The sequence below is a fragment of the Rhodnius prolixus genome, unplaced genomic scaffold (genome assembly GCF_049639745.1).
Source record: "Rhodnius prolixus isolate KJV_2025 unplaced genomic scaffold, Rpr scaffold_19, whole genome shotgun sequence".
Taxonomy (NCBI): Eukaryota; Metazoa; Arthropoda; class Insecta; order Hemiptera; family Reduviidae; genus Rhodnius; species Rhodnius prolixus.
Window position 1 is genome coordinate 692,948 of NW_027411584.1, and position 22,750 is coordinate 715,697.

The 22,750-nt window shown below is 34.8% G+C and overlaps 1 protein-coding gene and 2 long non-coding RNA genes across 12 annotated transcripts in view; 1 reads left to right on the forward strand and 2 right to left on the reverse strand.

Moving 5' to 3' along the window:
- Positions 1–6,202, reverse strand: part of LOC141448309 (transducin-like enhancer protein 3-B) — a 263,733-nt gene extending 257,531 nt beyond the window's left edge. For 2 of the 5 annotated variants that reach the window (XM_074116605.1, XM_074116607.1), the window contains exon 1: positions 6,084–6,188. The gene's annotated coding sequence lies outside the window, so the exon portion shown is untranslated. Of the gene's footprint in view, positions 1–5,778; positions 5,994–6,083 lie in introns of those variants that run through there. The other 3 variants (XM_074116603.1, XM_074116606.1, XM_074116604.1) reach the window with 3 other exon arrangements.
- LOC141448315 (uncharacterized) overlaps positions 6,163–22,750 on the forward strand; it is a 251,436-nt gene continuing 234,848 nt past the window's right edge. For all 6 annotated transcript variants that reach the window (XR_012454957.1, XR_012454953.1, XR_012454958.1 and 3 more), the window contains exons 1-7: positions 6,163–6,300; positions 6,391–6,564; positions 7,612–7,692; positions 7,990–8,188; positions 8,822–8,926; positions 13,379–13,453; positions 19,591–19,733. This is a non-coding gene — a long non-coding RNA (uncharacterized lncRNA). The remainder of the gene's footprint in view (positions 6,301–6,390; positions 6,565–7,611; positions 7,693–7,989; positions 8,189–8,821; positions 8,927–13,378; positions 13,454–19,590; positions 19,734–22,750) is intronic.
- Positions 21,475–22,750, reverse strand: part of LOC141448291 (uncharacterized) — a 41,993-nt gene continuing 40,717 nt past the window's right edge. The window contains exons 2-3 of the long non-coding RNA XR_012454934.1: positions 21,663–21,750; positions 21,475–21,561 (exon numbers count right to left, since the gene is read on the reverse strand). This is a non-coding gene — a long non-coding RNA (uncharacterized lncRNA). The remainder of the gene's footprint in view (positions 21,562–21,662; positions 21,751–22,750) is intronic.

Sequence of the window (22,750 nt, forward strand, 5' to 3'; positions counted from 1 at the left end):
GAAGCCTTAAACTTTTTACACAGACCGCTCACTTAAACTTTTTTTTATTTCTGTAGAACTCTCTCTAACCATTCCATTTTTGGAAATTTTACGATTTTACCACCGAAGTATTGTTAAATATTTTACTGGAAAATGCTGAATTGGTTTTTCCAGTTCAATTATTCAAACTTAAAACTCTCGTGATGTTTTGCTTATTAAATCATTAATGAAGCAAAATGCAGTCTTTTGCGTACACATATTTAAAATTAGCGAGGTCAGCTAGCGACTCCTGGGTGTGTGGAATGGGGTACAAACAGGGTACTACCCCTCATCCCCCTAACATCACCCCAAAGCATACCCCATTCCCAATTGATGCGCACAATCGTAGGATAGTTCCAAACCAACCACCATCTCGTTTTTCCTATCCTGACCACCATATTTCCATGCAGGTACCTCTCCAGCCCCCGAGAAACATCCCCACGACGTCAAAATACATCCATGAATAAAGCTGTTCAAATGTTAAATTCTCCCTCAGTTCAGCATTTTCCTGCAAGGCAGATGTTTAATGTGTGGTATTCATTAGGAAACGTGCGCGAACGGGGTGGAGTTGGCCGACCAGAGCAGAGGGTGGACTCGAAATATTTTCGTTAACAAGCATCAGTCTCCCGCCCTTCTGGTTGCCCGCCGCCGCCAAAATACACTCTACACTCGTTGCAGAGTCATAGTATAACCATAGCACATTATTGTGTAAAATATTTGTTTGTGTTTGTGTACATACTCAAATACACAAACACACAGAAAACATCATTTGGTAAAATATGTGTCGATATTTGTTTTTGTTTATAAAGTGCAGGCGTGTGTGTTTGTGAATATTTGTTTGAAATCATCGTATGGAAGAAATTCCCGCGCGCACACACACACACACACACACACACAAACAAAAAAACCCCTTCCCTCCATAAATAGACCGTTCGGGTTTGTTCGTTTTTTTTTTTCGTTATGATGTTGTTTTTAGAGCGCAGTTATTTGCCCATTATTGGAACAAACAGCCAATCACGGATATATTCTGTTCCCCCCGCCCCTCTCTTTACTTCTGTTTTTAAATTTTATAACCAAATTTGTGGATGCATGTTTGTACAGGTTGGTGGAGGTGTTTATATATGTTTCATTGGTTTCCATAGTTACTTGGGTGTTTTATTTCCATTTTCAAACCATATGACTCATATTTTGTAAAAAAATTAAATAAATCCAATTTTTTCTGTTAATTTTAAAATTAAGTTTCAGTTGGAAAACCCATTTTTGACGTCCCCTGAGTCAGAAAAAGTCTTTTATTAAAAAAATTTAGCAGCCCAAAAATTAAAAAAAAAATAAAATGCATGAAGCTTACAACTTATTATTTCGTTTAGACATCCCAAGAGCAACTAACCACATCTTTGTGATCCAAAATTCTCCCAACAGGAATTACCACTTTAATACAGGATTTGTGGCTCCACCAAATTTTTCTATAAAAATTCACTCGCTGTACAAATCTTTGGAACTTTTATTAGAACGATTGCCTACAAAAATAATTCATTCTTTGGCAGTACCTGAGGAGATTACAGTTAGGCTCTAAAGCAGGAATGATCAACTCTGATACAGCAATTTAGGAAGCAAAATTGAAGGAAAATTATTAAGCTGGATTCGAGAAGAATGATTAAGAAATTAAAAACAAGCAAATTCGCAAGATTAAAGTAAAGTAATTGGCTATTTTTTTTCAGGCCGGCTTTACGTCCCAACTACCCATTAGGTGTCGCGTGGACGAAACACTTATTGTTCAGTCGTACACAGCTTTTCTTGGCGGCCCTTTTAACTTTCCCGCCATGCCTTTTCCCGCGCTTCTGGTTGCCGCCAAACTTCTGTAGCCTCGTATCCTATAACTTTTGACCAAAACCTATCCTGGAAAAACCATGTTTCCCAAATCTCTCGTCGTTCCATCCATATCCTTAAGCAGTTTAATAGTTCCCTGACACCTTTTTCCAATTAAGACCCGGCAACTCCTTGTTTCCTCTCTTATATTCCCCCATTTCGACTATGGTTGCTTAGTGTATGGCGGTCTTTCTGGTGATATTGAAGCTAAGCTCAAGCGCCTCATGAACTTCTTTCATAAGATTTATTTTCAACATTTCCAGAGACTCCCGCATTTCGCACTGCTACGATGAGTTGAAGTGGCTTTTTCCTGTCTATCGCCGCCAATATTTTTTGGCTTCTTTCCTTTTTCAAGTCATCCAGTCTCAAAGGCCTTCCTACATTTTTCAACTCCTTAAGTTTAAATCCTCGATCCATCCCCGTAATACCAGATCTCGCTCATCCAATCTCTATATTCCCTCACACCGCACCTCATCCTTTGAAAAATCCTTCCTAATACGCGCTACCTCTCTCTGGAACTCCTTGTTCCTACCCTATCCATCTTTAAATCCCGTCTATTCAGTTATCTCCTTTCTATCCAGCTTCCGAAATTCTAATTGTTTTAATTTATTTCCTTAATTTCTGCTGTTATTATTATTTTCACTTTTTGTAATTACTTACTTATAGATTCTGTTTAACAACAGGCCAAACTGTTAAGGCCTCTATTTGTTCCTGTATTTATTCTTAGGGGACAATTGTCCCAGAATAATAAATTTCTTTTCTATTTCTATAACCTTCGCTGTGTTTCCATTTCTGTTCCTTCCAGGCTAGAAGAAGGAGCACCAGCGTTCATCGGCAAGAAGAAGGAGCAACAACCGCCTTCCTGTATCCTTTACATTACACTTCTATTCAGCATCAGTTTTTCTCCATCTTCATCGGCAGGGGTTGTCTCGGTGTCTTTTGTTTGCCCTCTTTATGGCCCTGGCCTTTCCCGGCCTTGACCCCCACTGGGTGTCCAACCTTGTCGAGATGGTGGTGGGGCTTACGCACTAAGTGCACAAGAGATTAACCCACTCTAAAACTTTCGCGTTTTCCGCTTCTGGGGTGTGGGCGACTTCGCGCGCCTAAACTTATTTTTAAAGTAGAATCTCACTAATCCGGGTCTCAGCCCTACAGTTCACTTAAATTAGTGTCAAGTTACATTTCCTCTTGGAGCGTTTACAGGAAATAATTAAAAGAAAAAAAAAATCAAATTGTAAATGTACATCGCTGTAAATTTGTAATTTCCATAATTAATTATGGTGACAGCGTTATTCGAGTGGGTAAAGAACATACATTTAATATGAAAACATGTAAATGAAGTTTTTATTATTTTTTACTGCCAATTTTATTTATTAAAAAAGACGGAGAGGTTTAGTGTTGCTGTATGTATATTGGGAGGAGAGTTATACATTATACATAGAGGTGTATACTACATCTCCTGGGTAGTGGGGGACTTGGTTTTACTTAATGACCCTGTCAAAAGGTAGCTTATTGATGTTTATATTTACATTAGTGTGGGTCTGTGAATGGTGAGAGAGGGCAAGGGGTTAACGGTGTGGGTATCCACCCACCGCCGCTTTAATTGACAACAACCATGATGAATAATAATTTTGCACATGTTAATGTGCACACACACAACGAGAGAGAGAGAGAGAGAGAGAGCGCAAGAGAGAGAGATAAATAAACAGAGACCCCCAAACTGTGCCTGCAGACATGAGGGTGGCCGCCCCCGCTGTAATCTAACAGATTTTACTAAACCAACTCTAATTCCCAATGCACTGTTATTCACATCTCATTATCCCTATTTTATTATGCCTGTTCAGTTAAATGTCTGGTTGGATGGTTAGTCAGTGTGACAGGCAATTAAGTCAAAAGAAAACACAGAAACAGAACAAAAAAAATAATTAAAGAACAAAACAAATCTGGTATAAACACTTTTGATCTAAAAACGAACCAGTTTTTTTAGGGGGAAAATAGTATGAGAAAAACAAAAAATCTATAAAAAAAAGAAGAAGAGGGAATTCCATTAACTGGAAATTTTCTTAAAACATTTAAGGGGCCCCTCTTTATAAAATTAACACCCCTTAATTGAATTCTGCTGGAAAAATTTCTCAAATAAAAGTGGATAATCTCAGTAACAGAGAGGTATTTTGTTTTACGGACTCGCAGAAGACCTCAGTAAGGAAGATTGTATCGACGAAAACACAAATTGAAAATTTGTGGCCTTTAGTCAGGAATGTTCAAAAAATCTCAAATATTTATATGTATTTGGTAAAAGCATTAAAAATTAGAGAGATTGTTATCGTGAATTGTGTTTAGAAATATTTTTATAATATATTATCACGATTAATAAATTAATTTTGCTCAAGACCGTGGATCTCGGACGTATCCAGAAGAAGGGGATTGATTGGTCAAGGTATAAAGAGCTAATCCGAGATGTGGGATTCTAGAAAAACTGTCTTTGTCAAGAGAACTGCATTGCTGAGATTACGGAAGAAGGATAAAACAATTCCAGAGTTGTTCTTTTCTGAGACAATCAGGCGACTATACTGTAAGAGAATATCAATTCCTACGAAGTTTTAGTACAAACAAGTGCCAGTCAGCCAGGATGGGCATTCCGATGAGTTAGTACGAACTGTGTAAGTACCCAGTCATTCAGGGGCAAAAGCTTAATTTAATGGCAGACTGCCTGGACATCACGCTCAGAGAACCTGAACCATTTACGGCCGTAGTGAAATGCCACATCCCAAAAAAAGCCAAGCCAACAAACGTAGATGCTCAAATTGTCGAAGAGATCAATGAAACACTTTTTTTTATCGGTGCTCAAATACGGAATTAGAGCAATAAGCACAAAGAAAATGGTACTCTTACAGGGTGTCCTAAACATTTTGCGTACGTAGATGATGCGCTGATAGCTGCTCGTTCTAAGCGTGGCTAGCTGTGGTTTTTGAGGACTTTAAAAGAGCTACACCTAATTTGGGGGGTGATAAATAAATGATGGGGATACGTTGTACATAGGGACAAGAAGAATGAAGGAAAATGTCTGTTTTAGAATCCACGAGTTCAAATATTTAGCAGCTCTCATAACAGAATAAAAAATAAACCTCTGAATGATTAAGGCCTAAATGGCTTTTGGGAACAAGTGCTATTTTACACTTCAGAAACAGCTGAATTTTAGTGGCCTGACAATTAGAGCTAAGGTCCTTACTTATTATAAAACCTGTGGTCACATATGATTGTGAAACCTGGTTACTTAACAAAGAAGCAGAGAAAATGCAAAATGTATCAAAAAAAAGAAGATACTCAGAAGAATAAATGGAACTGTTTACTGTGATTTATTGGTGGAAGATAAAAACGAACGCTGAGCTCCGTCAAAGGTATAGTGAACGAGAATTGGTGTACTTTGTAAGGAAAAAAAAACCAGTTGACTGGATGACTAGGGCCTGTGGAACGAATACACGAAAGCAGGATTCCGAAAAAAATTGTTGTAAAGGAAATCGGTAAGATGTGGAAGAAGTATTGAGAAGAATGGAAATGAGGAGATAGATAAGACTCGCCCAGGAAAGAGAAGAGCATTGTTAGATTGTGGAGGAGCGTCAAGGGGGTAAGTAGGTAATGCTGGCTAAAAACCACAGGCCAGAGTTTGGGCGAAAAAGTTGCATAATTAGTGATTTCATGACACAGCACTTTGGGGGTACAAAAGAGATACTAGAAACAGGTTGAAAATCCTGGAGCTTGTTTTTTCTCTTCACTATAGAATAACAAGGGATCTACACAATACTATTGGTTGCAAGGTTTGGGGTTTCAGGATAAGTACCATGCTCTAATCTAATGAAGCTGTGCAAAAGTTAAGATTGCTCTCTGTACACTTACCTGTTCATATGTGAAACAAAGAAATCATTCTTACGCAGTAAACATTGCATAGTAAAGTTCCATAGAAAGTACACCAAAGTTTGTTCGAACAAATTGATTTTCAATACAATCTTCTTCCAATCAATCAAATTAAGTTCATAGTTTAAAATTCGTGTTTAAATTATGAGAGATTAATTACATCTATAGAGTTTAGTATAATAAAATATAACTCTCGAAGAGGTGGTTGATACATTTTTCAATTAAATTCAGCCTTTAATTAGACTCGCTAAAAAATATTAACCTACTATAAACTGTTTCTATCTTACCTTAATGTAAGGTTAGAATAAAACCTCCAAATGGTCACACAGCAGTCACCTGACATACTATTGCAACAAGGAATCCACACTGGACACTGTTACTCACTCGCGCACCTGAAATTAGAAAGGTTTTAGTTTTAATTTTAGACAAGTCTATGTAAATTGGTACCATTATTCAAGAGGTAGTAATGTCTCAAAGTAGAATCAAGCAACGGTTTTGTGTCAGGTAGGATTATTCTAATATTTGATTTTCTTTTCTTATAATGTACATTTAATTGGTGACTTAACATACATAAGATTTATCTTTCGTTAAAAGATTATTAAAAAAGTTCAAGTGATCACTCTAAAAAAGAAGAACTGTTCTAAAGTGTTCATGACATTCTTAAGGTGATGGATCTACTTCACAGAAAAGAAAAAGGTAAAAGAATCAAATCATCTTGAAGGAATCTTGAATGAGAATTTAGACCAGAGTTGTGAATTAAAAAAAAAGGTACGTTAAAAGGAAGCCATTAATTATTAGATATTAATAAAATTTCATCAACTATAACCTAACCACAGTTAAAATTTATAATCGTTTCGGACATAGCGCAGACTGGTGGACGATTTATAAGTTTGCTAGGCTTAATATTTAATATTTAATATTTGTCTTTTTTACATTAAGAAGATGATTTTAAACGATACGTCAAAAAAAAGAACTTCAAAACCAGAAAATAAAATAAAACTGATTTTAGTGCTTAACAATTAAAGACAAATATTTTATCGAATTGTTCATTTGTAAGTTTAAAAAGATTGCTACAAAAAAAAAAAATTCTTACAGAAAAGTAAAGATGGTCATTAATATCCCATAAATTAATCAATAAACTCAATACATCTTTAAAAAAAAAGTCTAATTAAATAAAAATTAAGAAAAATGCACTCAGTTAACTTCAAAGACACCCAAAAATGATCCTCTAATTTTAGAATTTCATTTTAAAATGGATAACAAAAAATTAAAAGAGAATTGTTTAACATTTATATAATTAATTTACATAATAATTTAAAGAAAACTTATGTTTAGAAACAAATAGAATAATATTATAGATATGTCTTAAAGATTACTAGCAATTTAGAACCAAAAAACTGATTAACACTTACGAAATTAGCTTATTCATCGTCCGCCATTATGGATCGAATATAATGCCCCCTTAGCCCAAATTGACTTCATTAAAAAAAAGTTAATCCATCATTAATACGAACCAAAAAAGTGGTCAATTACTAAAATATCCACTATTAGATAGATTAAGACATGATACAATGATTAAACTGATCGAACTATTATCATTGAATAAACTATTAATTATATATGATTCACACCAGGTCTAGTTCACATAATCCAATTATTCCAACAATTTATAAAGCAATAATCCATCATAAAACATAATAAAAGTATACTTGTTTTATTGCTTATAATTAGCTCTACCAATTGTAATAAAAATTTTCACATATATCTTAAATATTAATTTGATAATTATTAAATTAAAATCACTTACATTTCAAGTATAATCCAAGGCCAAGACGTCACGAGAAACTTGGCTATTTGGGGCGCATTTGTAACAACCTTACAAGATGAGAGGATGCTGTAAGTTGTATATACATTAATATATTTTTAATATTACTGAAATTTTACTTTAAAATTTAATTTTTAATTTTTTTTGTTTGTTAAAGTTTAAAAAGAAAATATAAATTTAGTAGTTATTTAATAAAATATTTGAAACTTTTTTTCTAATTCCAGCTTCAAGTCCGTAACCTTAAATTTATTAATTTTTCTGTACTTTGAGTAATTTTTTCTATTTTTTTTTTAAAGTAAATTATTTTTGTAAAAAAAATATTCTGAATTTTATTCCAAAATATATCTATATATATTACTTTGTTCCAGACTCTTCTAGTGACGTCACCTACATATATCCCTCGATTTAAAGGATTTCATTTGCTTTATTAGAAATATTTCTTTATATTAATAAATAATAAAAAAAAAAAGGGTTAAATTTGATGAAAACTAATCATAGAAAAACATTATTGTTACAATTACAGTATGGCATTAAAGAAAATCTGAAAATGGAGATACTGAAATTAAGGTAAGTAAATTTTGATTTCATTTCGTTTAATAAGTTGTCTTTTAGATTTTTTTTTTGTTTAAAGAAGTTGAATGGACTTTTTATTTCAAGAAATCGTTATTGATTTCAATTGAAAGATACTTAACAATAAGCTAATTGTGTGCAGCTTACTTTTGGATTCCTTCTTTAAAATATTAGTTTAAATGAATGGGCAATTTGAAAATTAAATTTTTATATTTCAGAATAGATTTTATATTTATACTTTATTAAACAAATTTTATGTGAATATTCATATAATAAATAAGAAGCCAATTTGGTCGATTTCATCACCACATAGAATCTTAAGAAAATAAAGGTTTTTAGATTCATTCATGTGCCCATATGTTCTTGTTTCTTGAAAAGATTTTCACAAAATCACAGTTGGAGCAGTGGCTGTAAGGTAGGAAAAACAAAAAATCTTTGAATTCATGAAAATTACTACATTTGGTCTTATGGTTGTTAAAAAAAAAATAATGCATGCTGTTTAAAAATGTGCCAGGGTCACCTCAAAATAGAATTCTGTCACTCAATGATTCTTGCACTAGCTTACTACATTAATTTTCTCCATTGTTTTTCTGTTGACCATCGTTTTTCACTTTTCCTTCTTTTTTTCAGGACCTAGTTTAGAAGTGCTTAGGTGTACTGTAGTTTATGTATCTTCCTGGCACAGTACTTTCTCCAGTAAATCCCTTGAAGAATCTATTTCCTGCAGATATGAAGGTAATTTCGTATTAAATTATCACATTTACTTATAACTTGATTCAGTTTCGATTACAATTTCTGTGCCATACATTAAATAAATCTGATTTTGATTGTGAGCTGCATTCAGATGTGGCTGGAGAAGTTTATTTTAGGGCAGGGGAATGTAAGGTATGTTGTAGGTTTAAAAAGTAGCAAAAAAATCAAAAGATTTAATAATCAATATTTTTTAAATTTTAAATCACTGTAGACGACGTTTTGTTTGAGTTTTAATAAATAGCAATAAATATGAAATAGAATTTAATCATTGTAATTAAACATAAATTCAATTTTAAGCTGAATTGTAAACTCAGTAATTGTAAGGAAGATTATGTAAAACTTTATTGCAGATTGCTCAGTTTATAAAAACTAATTCCTAGTTAAATTTTTAGCGTCTGTTTTCTGATAAAGATAAAATGGTAAGCCTATTTGTGAAATGTAAATGTCAAAAAAGATTAAAATAAAAGTATTTACTTTTATTATTTTAGAAGCTTAAAATTAAGATAGGGTTTAATAGAATGGAGATTGTTTAAATGTCTAATTACAGGATGCTGTAATATTTCTACATAACTATTGTTTAACATTGTAACCTTGTAAACGTGTAAATTATCACTGCATTCATTTCATCGTATAATTCAAAAAGGGTGCTGTAAGGCATAGGACCGAGAGAATCTCTAGTCCTTCACGATTAGAAACCCAATCTCTTATACAATACTAGCATTAGATCTTCATACTGGTTACTCTTAAACATAGCAGTCTCTCTTTACAGTACCATCTCTAATATATGTAGTTCGTAAACTTGTTTCTCTAAAGTACATCCTCTCTTGAGACCCTCGTTCTGCATTGCATAAAACCTTCCCCGACATTCCTTCAGGGTAACACGCTACCCAACTTCGTACCCAAATTTTTTTTTTTTTCAATTCCCCATTGTTGATCCTCAGCCTTCCAAATCACCTTCATTTTAAACAAGTGTTTAATTCCTTAAATCATATTATAATTTCAAAATTTCTTTAGTCTTAACATTCTGTACAGATCTCTTTGTCTAGGTGTGAAAGTTAAGTTGACTTTATCTCATGTTCATATCTTGTAGAGTGCCCACTCTTTGATGTGGCAGCTCATCAGTAGCTAACGATGGGCAATACAGAGCTCTGAGAAGAACCCACAAATTGCCAACTAAGCCTTTTCGTTGCCGTAAATTCCTTGATATCCTGAGATGTAGATAAGGATAAATGCTTTATTCTGAAATAATTCATCAAAATTAAACCTCGTTTCTTCTATCCAACTGGTGATCTTTCAACCAAATATCAAATTTAAGCTGATATGATTTTCGGTTTTGTAAGTTTCGCTAAACTTTGTCTCAGATAGTCATAGACCTGATGGCTGGTTTAATAAACACACTTTTCTTCGTGAAAATCACTTTTTCACGTTCGTGTAGGGAAGTGGAAAGAAAATTCTTTTCTTTTTTGTTATGGCCACTACCTTTTAAACTGCTTGAGGTTTCCTTCAGTACTACATGACCATTCACTCCTCCGAGGTAAATGTACCTTCTCGCTCCAATCTGAGTTCCTTTTTCGAAAGGTTTCTCTTTCTCACCCTCCAACAGGAAACTCAGAATCGAAAATCTGCAAGATTGTCTTCAATCTTCTAACGAGAGGATGGGTGGAAATACAAAACTAAAAATACAAGTTCTAACGGGGAGGGCCAAGAGTAGAAGTTGGCTCCTACCAACTATTATTATTTGTAGCCTCGTCCAAACATAATATTAATCGAAAACTGAAAATGTTTGCATCAGTGTGTCAATATGTTGATTAAAAAAAGATTGTGACGGTTCTTGCCTTTGACTTCTCAGGGTGTCTCCAAAATGTCGATGTATTTTCGAGTTTTTTTTTTACAGTTTTTAAGAATTGAAAAGAAATTAAAAAATTTGTCTGCTTCTAATTACTTTCATTTTACACAGTAAGTTAATGCTGTTATTTCTTAATTTCAGTCAATTAGTTGCGTAATCACTGAGTCATAAGGATTTAGGGTCATTAGATCTCTTGATCTTAAATAGAGCTAATATCTTCTGCGTGTTGATAATCCCATTAAATTTATTTATGGGATAATAACTTGCTTCTATTACAATTTCTTTTTACTCCCCTCTATATTTTTTATCTTCTACAAAATTATGAAACTGTGATTAACTTTGAAGTAATATTGTACTTTCTAGCGCGCTTTATAATCGTGGTATAATTTTCCTTCTTCACTCTAATAAGAGTTGTTTAGCACTTAGTTGTTAGCAATTAGTTTATCAACTTAGTAATGTTGGAGAGCCCTCTTACTTGATGGAGAAGTGTAATCATCGCTTTATTGGCACTGAGATCGCCTCCATTATTGATAATAGATCTGACAGCAAGTGATTGTTGGTGATTGCAGGGAAATTTAGTGTTTGGAATGCCTCCTATTTCCGCTTTACTCAAGGCAAGTGTACCACCTGCGCTAAGTCGGCTGAAATAGTTTGCAAGTTTACATGCAGCAAGCTCTTTGATAGATTAAGAAAGTATTTGTTCCTCACTAAGCAGATTAAAGGGCACCTGCTCGCGCTAACTGCATGCAAAAAAAAAAAACTGCATCAATGAGCCTGCATCAAAAGTTAATAGCAATTAAATAATGTGATCCAAATTAGAATGAAATTACGTGAAATACCCAATATTATTTGCAGTTTTTTACAATGGTTTACAAGGGGTTTTCATTTTTTGACGTTCACTTACTGTTCATTATTTTTGGTGACTGAATCATAGTTTCAATAGGATGAAAAAAATAACTGCCAATTTCAGTCATTATAAACTTTATTATGCCGAGCTTTCGACCGAGAAAATGATATACATATCTAAGGCAGAAAAACAGTCTAAATTTCAAAACTGATACCAACAATTTAAACAACATATACGGCCAGGGCCGGATTTAGATGAAAAGAGGCCCTAGGCTATTCCACTTATGAGGCCCTTTCACCTTCCATTTTTAAGTTTGTAAATTACATGAGAGATAATAAAATACATCACTACTGTGATAGTTCATTACTAATACAGTGTTTTAGTGTTCACTGTTTTTAGAATAGTGTAATTTTAATTTTGCTAACAATTTGAATGTAGGCCTCTCTTGATCTTGAGGCCCTAGGCTGAAGCCTAGTTAGCCTATAGATAAATCCGGCCCTGTATACTGCCAACTTACTACAAAATACTTGTGACAATTGGTAACACTGACTTCCTTACAACCAAACACAGTTAAAACCGATCACACAGTCCATGAACAGACAAGACAGAAGACACACCAACTCTCTAATGATGTAAAACAATATATTGTCAATTAGGTAAATATTTTTGTAAATTTTCGTTACATTATACATATTCATTGTAATATAATTAATTGGTAATATAATTGTTAACACACTGTAAAATATGTTCCACAGTCCTGAAGATGACCTAGTACCTAGGTCGAAAGTTCGTTTATCATGACTGAAACTGGCATTAATTTTTCATCCTGTTGTAAACAGTGTTTCAGGGAGCCTGTCTTGGGGTTGCCCAAGCTGTTGATCGATTTTTGGTACCCTGAATACTCAGTCTTCTTCATCCAATGGCCTCATTTAGCTGCCCTTTCCCTTCTTTTCAATGATCAATAAATTCCTATAAGCATAAGTTATTCTCCAAACAGCCTCAATCTTCCTCCTGGATACTGGAAAAATAAAAGTAATCGAAATTTTTGAAGAAAACTCATTAGGCCCTTATGTCTGACCATTATCCGACCTAGGCGCTGGCACTTTTTATGTAAAAGTTTCCTTGTCTAATGTGGGCTTTCTAACGTGGTATATCATTTTCCTGGATTCCTTTTATCTTCGTAGGAGAAATTACGTTTGTTTTACAAGAAAACGTGTTCACGAAAAATAGCACTTGTTTAAAATATTTCCTAACATTTTATCAAATATTTCAGTTTTTTTTTTTCAAGTGCAATTTGTAACCTTTGACTTCCTTATTTTAAGACAGCCTACTTAAAAAATTGACTACTGGTCCATCTAAAAGAGGTTTCAATGAATTAAACAACTTAACTTACACTCTTGGATGCTACACACAGTAGGCCTGTGGACAATACTTACTGGTTCATCCTGTATATTGTACGGTTCTTTCACAAGTGTAGTATTCATTATCTTCTTATTCATTTCGCAGTCGCTAAATGGATTATCTTTTGGGTTTCGACTTAACGTTTCCCTAAGCACTCACTTTGATGTGAAATTTTTCCAGAGAATATTGATTTTAGCGGAGTTCTGTCCAAGTTTCACTTCCAGCCATTATTTATTGAACCATGTACAATATAAAGTCAACTTCTTTCCACGGAAGTGTAATTACTTAAGATGTTTAAGAAAAAGATGTGTTTTCACACTAGCTTTTCTTTTTTTCCCAGCTGGAAGACCATTTTTACAAGTAAACTGTGAATTTTCACAAGAAGAGAGAGCGTGGAAAAAAGAAAAGAAAAAAGGTAATTGTACGATAACATTTTTTGAGTGCTAAAGTTAAACTTAGTTGAAGAGTATGGAATTGTTGGTAATTTTTTTTCCCTCCCGCAAAAAGAGGCCATTAAACAATTCGCTGTGGAGAGTCGGTCGATTTGCTAAATTGGACAATCTTTGCCGCAATGTGGTGATGGTCGGGTCGATTCGTTCAAGCGTTAAGTCATCTTTCCTCGCTGTGCCACTCTTCTCTCAACAGTGTTTCTTCCCTCTTCATCCTCAGCCTTGTTTTCCACTCTTCTCCTTCTCCACCTCACAACCATGCTCCTCTCTTGCCTTCTTTTCCCAGCGAAAGACGTGCAAAGAAGAAGTAGAAGGATCTACTACTCTAAAAAAATAGAAAGAAAAAAGTACCATCTTACCAATCTTACAACCTAATTTATCCTCTTTCCAGCTTTTCAATCGTAATCTTTTTTCCTCCCCCCTACTCTTCCTTGCGCCCTTCTGTAAAAGCATTTCTCAAACACAATTTAATTTTAAAGTGGGTAAAGTGAGGAAAAAGAAATTCCGTCGCAATTTCCTTTACGGTTATCAGTTTTGATTAAATTTAGATTTTTACAAGAACCAACCACGACAGTGTATAACCAAGAAAAAGAGAGATGCCTTTATAAAAATGAAAGTCTTGAATTTTTTACTTTCATTTTTCTTATTTAAGATAAGATATTGTTTTTAGACGCCATGAAAATGGAAGAAAACAAAATCTGTTGAAGGAAAAACTCACTTGACCTTCTCTTAGTGTAATTTTCCTCAGGCTAAGATTTTTCCACCTTCAAATGTGATATATTGGTGGAAGATTTTTATGGTATACCTAGTACTTAAGTTTGTGCCGAAGGATGGCTTTTTTTTCGGTGCTGGGCATTTGACTTCCTGATTCCCTGCGCAATGTCACAGACCTGATAGCTGTTCCTCGTGCAACCCTGCCATAAAACAGAGCTTGGAGCTTTTTAGCTGGAAAAGTTGTTTCTTAGAACCAGCGTACGATTCTTAAAATCCATCCAACTAGACTCACAAGTCTAATCTTTGTGATCTTGACCAGTGTTGAATAACCTTATCAATTTAATTTGGTATATGCATTTTTTTTAGACTCAGCAAATATTTCCTCAGGGTGAGACTGATTTGTGGCAGGAGGAGCAAACATTCCTTTTGTTTGCTTCTTGATTGCAATAGTTAGTTGGCAATATCTGACCTTATTACGAGGTGTGGCTATTATATAAGGAGGCTATTGCTGTAAAACATTTTATTTTAAATTTATACATATTTAGTTACTATCACCTTCAGTATACACTTCTCCCCTATCCCTACAACGCTCCATGCCTTTTTCTGTGAGTTACTGCATGACGTGTGCCGCTTTTTCTTTCACAGCTTCAACGGACTGAAATCGTGTTCCATTTAATGCAGATTTGACTTTGGGGAACAGATAAAAGTCACATGGGGCCAGGACAGGCGAATAAGGCGGATGGCCTAAAACTGGGATGTTGAACTTGGCTAGAAAAGTCTTGACAAACAGTGCAGTGTGAGAACCCATGACTTGTTCTTCCACAAATCGGATCGTTTTTTTCCTTACACTTTCACGGAGTTAAGCAAGTACCTCACGGTAGTAATGTTGATTAATTATAATCGATATTTTCATCCGTTTTGGACGTGGAAGGGCGACCCGGGAGGTCATCATCTCCGACGTCTTCTCGGCCATCTTGGAAACGCTTAAACCACTCAAAAACTCGCGCACGTAATTATCATTCATCACCATAAACTTCTTTTAGTAAAAGATAAGTTTCAGTAGCGGTTTTACCAAATTTCATGTGAAATTTCAAGAAATCCGTTGCTCTACTACATGTGTAGTAGTATCATGTTTTTTGGCAAAACGAAACTAACACCTCTTACACAAACGATGGTTCCGGTCAGACAGATTTCTGTACAATCACGTGAGACGCTGCAATCGAAAGAGAAGGCTTTACGCTGCACAGCTGTCGGTCGTTAGAATTTGGCATATACATAGTTCTTCTGTAGTAGCATCAGTCTCGTTATTTAATAGCCACACCTCGTATACCTTCAAGATCATTGGTGATTTTAGCACAAAACGTTTTGTTGGGAAAACTCTGGTCAATTCGATAAGGGAAGGAGATTTTCATATTAGACCAACTTAGGGCAGACATAATAAGCCTCTAGTCTGGCAATTGAGAATTTTCTCTTAGTTTATGGCCAGCAAATGAGATTAGAGCATGGAACACTCTTCTCCTGTTTGATATTCCACAAGCCGCAACTGGTAGTACCTAACTCTGAACACTAGTTTCTGCTTCCTTTCATGGCTTCACAACAGTCAACGGAAGTGGAGGGACAAACTTAGACTGGAGAGCGAGTAGTTGCTTCCCTCTCAGGAGACCAGGAAATACCACAACTTTTTTTTAATTAATGAAAGAAATAAATCGATGATTAAATTAGCCATAAATATTATAACAGTAGTACAAGCTGAACCACTCAAGATGTGGAAGGCATAACAGGATAAAACAATTGGATCGATTGTCAGCCATCAAGTTGACTTGAAATCTCTCTCTCTAATGAACTAGTGTATATCAGTAGTTACTCAGTTGATTGTATTATATCTGTGGTTTGCAAATATGTCTATATACAATGGTATAACATCAAGCTAAACTGAGAAGTGAAAATCTAAAACATCTTTGCCCTAAATGTGGATTTAGTGGTTGTCGTACAAGGCAAGTAGTGAGTGAATTGAGGCAAATACACGCATTTTAGGCTAAGGTAAAAGCACTGCATATACATTAATCTCCTGCATTATACAATATTGAAAGTAATGACGTCACTACTTGACAGTAGAGAAATGTGTGCGAGAGAGAGTGCAAGACAGAAGAACCGACAGACAGATGGAGAGACACAACTTCCAGGATATCTGTGCTAATATAACACCTGTGGGGAGAAGACATGTGCCGCCCATTATGGTCGATCAATGTTTCATGAACCCATGGTTCACTATGTCTCCACATTGCATTGACAAGTAAACACAGAAATAACAAATGTACATCTTGCTGATATCCTCAGTATGATCCTCACATTTTACATAGGCCATCCCCGGGAATAGAATAAAATCCCCTTAATCCTTGAACAAAGGATGTCTTCATCGTAACAAAATTTTTGTAATAGAGTTTTCATTTAAAATTACAGCCTTAGTATCACAAATAGAGAATATATCCGCTCAAACTACCCCCTCCTCGAATCCTTTTCCGAAGACTTCGCTTCGAATTCACTTCATCGGTGTATCCTGTGTTATCGATGTTGTTTCAGTGACCAGACTGCAATAAAGGTGTGGCTACGGTATGGAAGAGGAGGTCAAGAAGATTGTCGTGGCCTCGATCTATCTTCCATACGATTCAACAGTGCTCCCTCCCTCGGAGGAGATGCAACATCTGACCATCCAGTGTAGGGAGGAGAGAGGTCTGCAACTATTAATTGGGTATGACGCTAACTCATGATGGTCGTCATCGTTGGAGATGATAGCCTTTCTATTTGGTGAATAACCAAGAGCTTCTATTGAAACGGATGTGCTAAACTATCCATATTAGCAACAAGTTAATGGTTACTGCGTTTTAAAAATACTCGTAGAACGAAGCCATCATAAAGAAGCTGTACACCAAAAAAAATCGTTGTCCAATTAGAATTAATTATCATCAAAAATAACTTTAAATAACATAAAATTGGGTTATATCCAAATATCATTCTAAAATCGTAAAGGAAGGTTAAAACTGTAAAGTTGGACTTGAGCCGGCTTTATTTTATTTAATTTTATTCATTTATTTCATTTTATAAGGTCAATTTAAAGGCCATTAAATAGAGGAATGATTCCTTTATTTTCTCTCCCTACTGGCTCTTGATACGGAATCAGAGATTACATTCTTATCATTATTTTTAACGAACAGAATCAACAACAACAGATTCCAAACCTACCACATACTACATTATCTAGATTCTTTTTTATGTTACCGATATAAGTCTGTGTAATTGCCAGTGGAGGTTATTTTTTTGTCCTATGCGTTGAACTGTTTATAGTTCTGGCGTTTAACCAATAAAGTTAAAATATTCTGGCACCATAGTTAAAGAAACATTAAATCTAGGTTAATCTAAAGTGATGTTTGTATTTTATGTTATGGGTTATAATTTATGAGCGTTTAGTATCAAAATATTTATTTTATTTTTTTAAAAAAAAGGAAATTATCCTGTGACGTTTTAAGCATTTATGAATGAAATTTAAATATATCTTTATGAGCAGAATTTTGTCGTGGACAACTCGCTAAACCGACATACGGCTGATCTAATTGCACTGAAATACGAGGTCTGTAAATTAAGTAAAGAGACTGATTTTTTTAAATTTTTTTATTCAAAAAGAATTACAATTCTATATTGTCACCTTCAAAATAACTTCCTTCTGAAGCCACACAGCGCTGGAGACGTTTCTTCCACTCCTCATAGCAGTGCTCGAACTCTGATACTGGAATAGCCTTCAGCTGGAGCGGTTACAGCCGTTTGTATGATTTCGACTGTCCCAAAATGAGTTCCCTTGAGGTGATTTTTTCAACTTCGGGAAGAGAAAAAAAGTCACAAGGACTCTCAAGTCAGGCGAATAAGGAGGCTGAGGAGCCACAGGAATGTTTTTACAGGGCCAAAAACTCTGGTTTATTGAAATTGCTGTGTGACAAGGAGCATTATCGTGATGCAACATCCAACTTGTTCTTGATGAATTTCCTGTGGCTCCTATTATAGACATACCTCCACTGGTCCAATTCGACTTATGATTTTGTTACAGTTGTGCAGACAGCAAGTGTGGTTAGAAACCGAAATGAAAGTCAAATTCTCTGCACTAAATTGATGGTAGCAATCTCTATTGATGGATGAATATCCAAAACATGCGAGCTAAATATATAATATATTTATAAATATATTTAGCCACCTTACTCGCCTGACTTTGAGTCCTTGTGACTTTTTTTTCTTCCCGAAGTTGAAAAATCACCTCAAGGGAACTCATTTTGGGACAGTCGAAAACATTCAAACGGCTGTAACCGGCCAGCTGAAGGCTATTCCAGTATCGGAGTTCGAGCACTGCTATGAGGAGTGGAAGAAACGTCTTCAGCGCTGTGTGGCTTCAGAAGGAAGTTATTTTGAAGAGGTGACAATATAGAATTGTGCTTCTTTTTGTATAAAAAGTTTTTAAAAACTCAGTCTCATTACTTAATTTACAGACCTCGTAAGTTCCAGTTTGACTACGATTAATGAAATGTGTTGATTACACCAATTAAGTATCTTCAATACCCTACTTCTTTCTCAAAAGCAATTTTTGTTCAGGTACTGTGCCCTTTGCTGCATAAAGGGTTCTGGGCCCACATAAGTTGTTTTGAAGCAAAATTAGCCATTATCTGAGCAGTTTAACAAAATTGGGAAAGGAAAATACACTTCTGACGTCGCTATGAAAATATAATTGACTCTTAAGGCAGCTATCTTGAGATAAAGATGAAGTACTTATTAATGGAATAAATAATTCCATGGTGAACATCGATGTTATTACTAAATAGCTTAAGTTTGGCAATAGTTTACAATGGTTGCTGAAGTCACTGCGACTTAAAAGGGTTAAGTGTAAAGTTGATGAAAACGCCAATAATCAAGAAGGCTGATAAAGTGTAAAATTTCTGTTTACTTCCGAGCGATTTTGACGGAAGACACTTGAAAAGAGCAGATATTTGCAGATACATCCATCACCCAAAACGATACAGCCTCAATTCTCCCTTAAAGGCTTCGCTTCAAGCAGCTGGATGGACCTATTTCCTATCACTTAATCCCTCTCTAGATAATGCCCAACATCAAACATCTGTTTTCTAAATAATTATGGTGCCCAAAGCTTGATGACTGGGAAAATAAAAAGTCTTAGAATCTTGGCCATCAACATTAATCACCTGAGTACCATTGTTTGAATGACTTATGCTGAATAATTTTCATAAAATGTATCACCATCTCAATAATCCAACAGCTAAAATAGCTTTATTAAGCTGTATTGACAATGTTGAACAAATAAATTTAATATTATCATTGATGTTGCCCATTTTAGCTCGCATGTTTTGGATATTCATCCATCAATAGAGATTGCTACCATCAATTTAGTGCAGAGAATTTGACTTTCATTTCTGTTTCTGACTACACTTGCTGTCTGCACAACTGTAACAAAATCATAAGTCGAATTGGACCAGTGAGGTATGTCTATAATAATGTATTTTGTATTTCATTTATTTTGTAAGCGTTTTTTTTTAATAAAGACGAATTATTATTTTGTATATTATATTATAAGTCGAATTCTCTGCATCAAAACTAACGAAACAATATCTCTGATGTGAGAATAATGCGTACTACGAGCATTTAAGTCAACGATGTTATCAATCACTCTGGATCCAATTACTTTTTCAACGAAATTAGTGCTGCACGAGACCGAGACGAGACTTGAGCAACCGAGACCGAGACCGAGATCGAGACATGATATATATCTCGTCGAGAAATCTCGGTCTCGTCTCGGTTTTTCAAATATTAATTTTTAGCTACAAAATTATAAAATTGTGTTCTTTATTAATAAATAATCATTACGGGTATTGAATTAATTATTAAAAGTTATGATTTTATTATATATGTTCAATATTACTACATCAATTTGACTTCGAATTACATAAGTCAAGTAAGCAAAGTAAAGTAATCGCCTATTTTTTCAGGCGGGGCTTTACGTCCAACTACCAATTAGGTGTCGTGGACGGAGGCGACTAGCAAACATACTTTACTGTAAATTTCTTTTTTTAACCATTAAATAAAATCCAAGGCCTAAGACCGGGAATCGAACCCAGTACCACAATACTCATTAGCTTCGCAGGTCTCGCACTATTTTCGTTTTTAAGATACACTTTGCCTGAGCATTGATACATAAAAGAGCTTTTACTGAGTAAGAAGTTAGAGAAGATCTTCTATTGATCATTATCATCACAGCTTGCGAAAATAATCTTTCCGATGGCACTGAAGTTGCACAGATACTAAAAATATCTTTCGCCATTCTAGACAAATTTTTGAAGGAATTCTCAAGTGTTTTCCACCATTCTAAAATGTCAACGTCTACTGGTGCTTGGTCTAATTTGGTATAATTAATTATTTCTGTCTTCCATGCTTCGGTGATATTTGCTGATTTTTGAGCAAATCGTGCAAAAATATTGATGCAGTCGTCGTCGTCGTCAAAAGGTGAATCATCAGATTCTTTATCTTCACCAACAGCCATAACTAATGGGGCGGGAAGTTTGTTGGGAGGTGTATTTTTTATTTCACGAATCGACTTGTTATAACAGGCAGATATGTTATTTGGGTCTTTCATTGGGCGCGTTTTTAACATCTTTTTGAAATTAAATAAAGATATATAACAGTAATAGTAATATATGATGCATTGAAGTGTAAGTAGTTGTCTTCTTTTACACACATTTTCATTACCAATATATAAATTAAAATAATTATTAAAAAATAATAACATTTTTTGAAAAGATTATTAATAGCAAACCGCTTTTAATACTTAAACAAAAATTCAAAAAAACTGAGACCGAGACCGAGATATCTCGACGAGACCGAGATCGAGATTTGAGCGACCGAGACCGAGATTTGAGCGACCGAGACCGAGACCGAGATCGAGACTGCATAAAGTCTCGCCTCGTCTCGGTCTCGTGCAACACTAAACGAAATGCAGTATTTTTTTTTAAATGCTTCATGCATGTCTATATTGACAAATGATCTTTTATGTTTTTTGACGAATGGAAACATTCTTTTCGCCACATTAATACCATTTTAATGCTTAAAACAACACCATGTCTTTGTCTTTTTTATGTGCACTTCGGAAAATTCGCTTTTTGTTTTCCCTAAATTGATTTTCTTAACTAAATAGTGTTTCAACAGAAAAGTAAATGAAACAAACAAATAAATATAATAATACTCTTTATTAACCAAAAAATACGAGTACAGCTCGTAAAAACATCCGTCTGCCTCAAATGTTGATCAACACAAACTGAAACAAAATAGATTAGTCAATTAAATTTATCTGCTACGTTAAAAAAAATTATTAAAATAAAAATAGTATTAACAATTGGTTGGTGGAAATTAGGTTACCTAAGCAACACTAGCCTGTAAATGGACCAATCATGGTGAATCCCTGGTATCATTCAAAATGTGGTATTCTAAACTCAGTTTTCATTTTCTAAATCAGAAAATCTTTTCATAATTTCAAAAAAGTTTACACTTTATTCTAGAATAAAGGAATCAAACAAAACAACTCACTAATATAATTAAATTCTAAACAATCTGGAAAAAATATAGGGACTTTTTTAAAGACATGCATTGCCATTTATTCCTAGAAACCTATCGTGTAATTCTTAAAACCTCTTTGTGGCCTGGACATGACCGTTCTTCAGAATGAACAACAGAATAGTTTTACTGGATATGAGCTTCGGAAATTCGTTCATGTCCGAATAGAATTATTGGGTTATGTGATTGAATGAAAACTATTTAATAAATATTCAATATTCCACTATTTCGAGGATTAACTTACAAGCAGTTAGGACTCCCTGGTCCCCGATATACCCCACGCAGTTTTCTCGCCAGAACATCCCCAGATATTCATTCCAAGGATGGCCCCCTTTTGTTCACTTCTCAACCAGCTAGGTGAAAGAGTAGTAAGAAGTGGTTTACTCAAAGAGGAAACTGGGACACACCCCCAGGTATAATCTCTGCTGGTACAACAACTACCTCTTGCCTCCGATGTTTTGTGGGATTCTAGGATATTAATTACTGTTGGTTAGAACAAAGAAGTAAACATGCTTCACATCCTTAGAGTTTGGAGGCAGCATATAAGTTAGAACAGTTGGGAACAGTAGTGAGAGAAGTCTGTGAGTGAGCAATCCAGATTTATTGCTAGAAAACGAAGGGAATTCACTGGGATAAAAGCGAATAGAAAGGTTAAAAATAGAATGGACCCGGGGACTAAGTGAGTTATTACAGTCAGAGTTGTTAGTCAACAGCACGTTGCTCAGTTTGACTTAGACACCAATGTTTACTTCCATCTAAATATATATATAGATGTGTGTGTTAGTGTGTCAGAGTATGAAACAAGGTCTCGTGATGGGATAGAGTAACCTTTTTAGACCGGATATTGAAAAGGATGGGTCTGGCGGAGGGGTAGCCTGGGTTAGTTTATTAAA